Below are 7,360 nucleotides of genomic sequence, written 5' to 3' on the forward strand. Positions count from 1 at the left end.
TTTTAAGGAACCTCCATACTGTTCTCCATAGTGGCTGTATCAATTTACATTCCCACCAGCAGTGCAAGAGGGTTCCCTTTTCTCCACACCCTCTCCAGCATTTATTGTTTCTAGATTTTTTGTTGCTGGCCATTCTGTCCGGTGTGAGATGATATCTCATTGTAGTTTTGATTTGCATTTCTCTAATGATTAATGGTGTTGAGCATTCTTTCATGTGTTTGTTGGCAATCTATATATCTTCTTTGGAGAAATGTCTATTTAGGTCTTCTGCCCATTTTTGGATTGGGTTGTTTGTCTTTTTTTTTTTAGTTAATTAATTAATTAATTAATTTTTGGCTGCGTTGGGTCTTCATTGCCGCGCACGGGCTTTCTCTAGTTTGGCGAGCGGGGGCTACTCTTTGTTTCGGTGCACGGGCTTCTCATTGCGGTGGCTTCTCTTGTTGCAGAGCACAGGTTCTAGGCACACGGGCTTCAGTAGTTGCGGCACACGGGCTCAGTAGTTGTGGCTTTCAGGCTCTAGAGCACAGGCTCAGTAGTTGTGGCGCATGGACTTAGTTGCTCTGTGGCATGTGGTATCTTCCCAGACCGGGGCATGAACCCGTATCCCCTGCATTGGCAGGCAGACTCTCAACCACTGTGCCACCAGGGAAGCGCCTGGCAGGTGGATTCTTAACCACCGCGCCACCAGGGAAGTCCCTGTCTATGTTTTCTTTTGTTGCCTGTGCCTTCAGTATCACATTTAAGAAATCATTGCCAAATATAATGGTATGAAGCTTTTATCCTGTGTTTTCTTCTAAGAGTTTTATAGGTTTTTTTGGGTTTGTGGGGTTTTTTTTGGTCACGAGGCATGAGGAATTTCCCCAACTAGGTATCAAACCCAGGCCCCCTGCATTAGAAGTGCAGAGTCTTAACCACTGGACCACCAGGGAAGTCCATATAGTTCTCTAGATCTTATATTTAGGTCTTTGATCCATTTTGAGTTAATTTGTGTGTATGATGTTAGGTAAGGATCCAAGTTCTCTCTAAAATAAATAAATTTTTAAGAGCTAAAGAAAACCCCTTCCTAAAATAGAGCTTTGCCTTTGAGAGCAAAAAACAATGAATAATCTATTTTTGCAGAGGGGCTGGGGATGTCTTGAGTATTCAAGTATACAACTCAATTCATGTCAATGGAATGAGTATGAACCTTGTAACAAAAAGCAAAGTTAGAATCCCAGTTCTGATACTTATTAGCTAAGTGACATGGGTCAAATTCTTGGTCTCCTTAAGCCTCAGTTTATTTACCTATAAAACATGGGTAATAATTTGACAGAGAGCAAAAATCCACAGCTTTGTCAACTAAAAGTGGTAAACTTTGTAGGAAACAAACTGGATTCCTCATGCATTGTTGGTGGAAATGTAAGATGGTAGAGCCACTTTTGAAATTTTTGAATTTTTTAAAATATTAAATATATATTTACCATCTGATCCAGCCATCCTACTTTTAGGTATTTACCCAAGAGAAATGAAATCATATGTCCACACAAAGATTTGTACATGAATGTCAATAACAGCATTATTCATAATAGCCCCAAACTGGAAATATGTAATCCAAATGCCCATCAACTGGTGAGTACACAAACAAAATGTTCTATATCACTGTGATGGAATACTACTCAGCAATAAAAAAGGACCAGACTGCTGATTCATGCATCATGGATGAACCTCAAAAAACATTATGTTAAGTGAAAGAAGCCAGACACCAAAGACTACATTGCACTTATATGAAAATTTTAGAAAATGCGAAGCTGTAGAGACAGAAAGTAGATCAGTGGTCATCCAGGGCTGAGGTGAGAGAAGGTAATGACTGCAAACAGACACAATACAACTTTTGGGGGTGATGCAAGTGTTTTAAAACTGGATTGTGGTCATTATTGCACAACTGTATAAATTTACTAAGAATTAATTAAATCATACACTTAGCAATGAGTGAATTGTATGGTATTTAAGCTGTACCTCAATAAGGCTATTAAAAGTGCAAAAGGTTATGACAGCTCATGGCAGTACTACTGTAATAGCCAAAAACTGGACACAACTGAAATGTCCCATCAACAGTAGAGTCAATATGCTGGATATACTCATACAGTAGAGACTATACAGCAATGATAATTAAAGATCTACAACTTCATGTAACTTGGCTGAATCTCACAAATTTAATGTTGAGTGAAAGACAGAAAATAGTACAATTCCATGTATATGATGTTTAAGAACAGGCAAAACAAATATTTGATGTTAAAAATCAGTATAGGGACTTCCCTGGTGTTCCAGTGGCTAAGACTCCACGCTCCCAATGCAGGGGACCCAGGTTCAATCCCCGGTCAGGGAACTAGATCTCACGTGCTGCAACTAAAAAAAAAAAAAAAAAAAAAAGATCCTACATGCCACAACTAAAGTCTGATGCAGCCAAATAAATAAATAAATATATTTTTAAAAATCAGTATAGTAGTTATTCTCTGGGAAAATAGTGACTGAGAAGGGACATGAGAGGTTGTTTCTGCAGTGTTAATAATGTTTCTTTAAAAATTTTTTTAGCTTTATTGAAGAATAATTGACAAATAATGTTAATGTTTCTTGATGAGTGCAAATTATATAGAGACATTCACTATATGAAAGTTTATCAAGCTGTACACTTATGATTTGTGCACTGTTTAATATGTATGTTATACTTCTATAAAAATTTTACTTAAAAGTGCACTCAGGGCTTCCCTGTTGGCGCAGTGGTTAAGAATCCACTTGCCAATGCAGGGGACCGGGTTCGAGCCCTGGTCCGGGAAGATCCCACATGCCGCGGAGCAACTAAGCCCGTGCACCACAACTACTGAGCCTGCACTCTAGAGCCTGCGAGCCACAACTAATGAAGCCTGCACGCTTAGAGCCTGTGCTCTGCAACAAAGAGTAGCCCCCACTCGCTGCAACTAGAGAAAGCATGTGCACAGTAACAAAGACACAACTCAGCCACAAATAAATAAAAGAAAATAAATAAATTTTTTTTTAAAAAGTGCACTCAACTTGAAGAAGGGACCACTGGTGATCTCCAAGAATTATGTGTGTGTGTGTCTGTATCTGTGTATCTGTGTGTTTGTAGGGATGATGAGAGGTGCTAGCCACGTAAAGATCTGAGGAAAAGTGTTCCAGGAAAAGGGAACAAGCAGTCCACAGGTCCCATGGGAAGGAGCTTGGCATGTTCAAAGAACAGAAAAAAGACCTGTGTGGCTGGCGTAAAGTGAATGAAGAGATGAATGTGAGATCATTCATTTATTCATTCATCAGATATGTAAGAGTTGTGCCAGAAGCTGAGACGTCAGAGGATAGCCAACTGTTCAGGAAGTTTGGCAGAGAAAGAAAGGAGAAAAAAATAGCCACTGTAAAAAGAGTAGGGAAGTCCTGAGGGTATCTTTTTATTTATACACACACACACACACACACACACACACACACACACACACAGTGTAGAAGAAAGGAAAGATTGAAGATAGGAGGAAAGGTCCTAGAGAAAACAGAAGAGCATAGAATAATGGGTACAGGCAGGAGGGATCACTCTGGAAAGGATATGGTAAACCTAGAAATAAAACAGAGTCACATAGGCAAGAATTTTGAAGTGGAGAGAAGCAAAATGAAGGCATTCTCCAATCCTTTCACTGAAATTTGAGGAACAGTCACATATGAGAGTAGATAAGTGAACCTGCATAATTATTTACAAGAATGATGATTTTAAAAGCTCTTTTCTCCTGAAAGTATAATTTAATGAAGAAACTGAGATCCTCTGATGCACCCCTGACACTGTTCTCTGCTGTGCTGAGCTGTCTGGAGCCCTCACCATGGGGCAGCCCAGGCATTCTAAAGTGTAAGGCACCAGGCCCCCAGCAGGCTCCCCACCAGCTGTCCCAGGGCCCTCGCACCATGGATAGGAAGTTCCACATCAGGCACAGCCACTCACGGAACAGGCTGCCCACCAACACGTGATAGGGTCTTGGAAATTCACAGAGGAAATATGCAAAGCAGATTGTCCTCTACATACCCACAGTCAGTTATGATACAGAAATATAACTTAAACACATCAAGAAAGATTGAATGCAAATACTTTGAGGAACTATTACAGTCGAGATTATTTCACACTGTACATTTACCATTTATTGGGTATTATGATAAAGGGTCTGAGGATAACACCATTATCATATTATACTGAGATTATAGAGGACATTATGAACAATGAGAAAAGTTATGCTTTAGGAGTTCCCTGGTGGCCTAGTGCTTAGGATTGCAGGCTTTCACTGCCGTGGCCCAGGTTCAGTCCCTGGTCTGGGAACTGAAATCCCACAAGTCGCCTGGTGTGGCCAAAACAAAAATTTATGCTTCATTGCCCAATTCTATTAGGGCTGACTGTCTAAGTTTTCTTGGCAATAAAAAGATAGCAGTACATTGATATTAGGAATCAGTGTAGATCATCAAACTTTTTCTTTTTGAAATTTGAGGAATGGTCACATCTTCTACCAATAAAGCCAGTGGAAACTGCCAAAGAGGCATGGTGAGTGGTATAGGCTGGTCAGATCTCAAAAATGACATAAAGATGTGCATTTTGCCTGAGAAATATACTCAACTCTCTGAATCTCTATATTACAATATGCTACATAGTTTATACAACAAAGGATTTATTTGAACGTGTCAATATCTGAATTTTATTCTCCTGAAGATTTTGTAATGAATTGAGTTCAAGATGACTAGGTGATTACTTTGAAACTTTATATTTCTTTCAATAGATGAGCATACTAATGTTGCAGAGCTTGCAAGTGTCCTTGAGATAGACATATCACTGGCTAAGAATGTTTCCATGTATTGCTGCTTGGGCTCTGCCCCTAAGAAGAGACATAAGTAATAAATGTGCAGCAAGTACATTCATCAAGGTGCCATGTTCCATCTGCAAAAAGATTTAAAAGTACTTTCCATCCACAAAAGGCACTCTTTTTATTCGATATAAGATGGCAATGAAAGGGACTCCCCTGGTGGTCCAGTGGTAAAGAATCCACCTTCCTATGCAGGGGACGTGGGTGCGACCCCTGGTCGGCGGGGAACTAAGATCCCACGTGCCGCAGGGCAACTAAACCCGCGCACCACAACTACTGAGCTCACGCACTTCAACAAGAGAGCCCACATGCCGCAAACTACAGAGCCCACGTGCCCTGGAGCCCGCAGGCCACAACTGGAGAGAGAAAACCTGCACGCCACAACTAGAGAGAAGCCTGTGCGCTGCAACAGAAGATCCCGCGTGCCTCACCAAAGATCCCACGTGCCGCAACTAAGACCCGATGCAACCAAAATAAGTAAATTAATTAAATTAAATTAAAAAAAAAAAGATGGCAAGGAAAGTAGGAGTCCTGAAAAGAAGTTTTGTCAGCTCTGGTACTGATAGAAATAGTCAAGATCCAGCTGACACAGCCAGTATAAGCAATTTGGATCTGTCTACAGGACTCACAAAGCATATTGCTTTCCTATTTGACTCAACACTTTCCTTTGTAATGATGAGAAATCTTGTACCAAAAGTTGGCAGACTTTCACATAAGTCTCTGGACAGCTTCCTTACAGAACTAGAAAAAGTTCAAAACACTGATGAAGAAAAAGTGCAGACTGCAGATATTTTGATCAGGCACTCACTCTGAGAAACACCATACTGTCTCTGCATCATAATAATGATATAGTCACACAACTACATAGCCAGAACAATCAATTATGGTTTTCTTCTGGATCTCTTAAAAGGTGTGAGAGCCTTCTTGATTCGGACCCTGTGACTTGCAGCAGAGTTCTAAACAAAATTACACATGGCTTGTTTCCATGGCTCCTCTCATTTATGAATACAGCCCATCAGCAATAGTACTCCACAGAATATTAGACCAGTTATCCAGAAGCCACTGCTCAGAAGTCAGATCCCTATTTCTTTTACTGGCCAAAGGTAGAAGACTTCAAAAACCATCAGATATATTTCAGAGTTAATACTGAGTATTAATAATGTTTTGGAGTCATAATCCTGAAGTAATTCCTACTTCAGATTAGCTCAGATGTTAAATGATGGGATGAGAAAAACCTTTTCCATTTGATTAAAACAGAACTATAAGGAAAGTTTGCTGTATCAATATGGATGTTCGTAAAACATTGCAAATATTAAGGAATAAAGTGGGCTTGCAGGGATTTCTGTGAATGTGTCACCATATCTAAGCTTCTAGTCAACGTGTAAACAGAAAACTTGGTTATGCTTCTGATGAGAAAGGAGAATCTGATTTACTGTATTTAACTTCTGGCTCAGAGCAAATGAAGAATCCTGTGAAATGGTCATTGAGGAAGCAACAACGGATTCAAGAACAAAACACAACTCTGATGTTGCCACAACAGAAGTGACTGGCTTTCTCTTAAGCTGTGCTTTGAAATTCCACTATTTAGCTCTGAATTAAATGAGAAGTTTGTAGGAAAACTGCTACATACAACTTTTGCAGAGAAGAAAGCCTTCAAAGACTCTGACATTCCAGCATAAAAGTCTCTCTACATGTCCTTAACTTTGTTCACTCATTCAGGGAAGGTGCTTCAACACTGGATATTCACACTGAGGCCAACTTTTTCAAGTCCACTTTACCATCTTATGCTGATACGGGAGTTCTACTTCTTGTAAATTAGAGATGCCATCGTATCAGAATGGTTTAGTGTCACCTTCCTCACTTCTCACTGCTAATCTTCATTTGCAGTAATTTAGTTACATCATTTGTTATTCACTCTTGGTGTCTTTTTTTCTTTCTTAAAGTTAGCTTTATAGTGCCAGTCAAAAAAACTATTCTGCTGCTGCAATATAACTTACACTTAAGGATGTTAAAAGTGTGTTGTATTGTAGTTTGGCAAACATTTAATTTTGTCTGGAGTCTTGCTCATTATAGCACATCCTAATGCAACAAAGAGCTCCTTTTTTTTTTTAATTGATCCCTAGGTTGTTTGTTTCTTTTTAACAAAGAACTTTTTAGCAATCAGCACTGTATTTTTATTTTAAAGCAAATCTACACTTCTGGGGGGTTTTTTGTTTTGTTTTTGTTCTTTTTGGTTTTTTGGCCACAGCAAGCAGCATGCGGTATCTTAGTTCCCCGACCAGGGATTGAACCCAAGCTCCCAGCAGTGGAAGCATACAGTATTTTTTTTTTTAATTGGGGTATAATTGTTTTACAATGTTGTGTTAGTTTCTACTGTACAGTGAAATGGAGTTCCCTGTGCTATACAGCAGGTTCTCATTAGTTACCTATTTTATACATATTAGTTAGTGTATATATGTCAATCCCAATCTCCCAATTCA

General features: G+C 39.4%; 1 protein-coding gene, 1 non-coding gene and 2 pseudogenes across 2 annotated transcripts in view; 3 read left to right on the top strand and 1 right to left on the bottom strand.

Annotated features, from left to right (window-relative positions):
* The window catches only part of UCP3 (uncoupling protein 3), a 33,217-nt gene that overhangs the window by 18,520 nt on the left and 7,337 nt on the right, over positions 1-7,360 (top strand). The gene's annotated exons all lie outside the window — the stretch shown is intronic.
* On the bottom strand, positions 857-929 carry TRNAR-UCU (transfer RNA arginine (anticodon UCU)). Its single transcript has one exon. It is a non-coding gene; the product is annotated as a tRNA-Arg (tRNA).
* Positions 3,221-5,450, top strand: LOC102979078 (protein FAM91A1-like; annotated as a pseudogene).
* LOC114483943 (protein FAM91A1-like) lies at positions 5,601-7,354 on the top strand (annotated as a pseudogene).

Source organism: Physeter macrocephalus, chromosome 16 (genome assembly GCF_002837175.3).
Source record: "Physeter macrocephalus isolate SW-GA chromosome 16, ASM283717v5, whole genome shotgun sequence".
NCBI lineage: Eukaryota > Metazoa > Chordata > Mammalia > Artiodactyla > Physeteridae > Physeter > Physeter macrocephalus.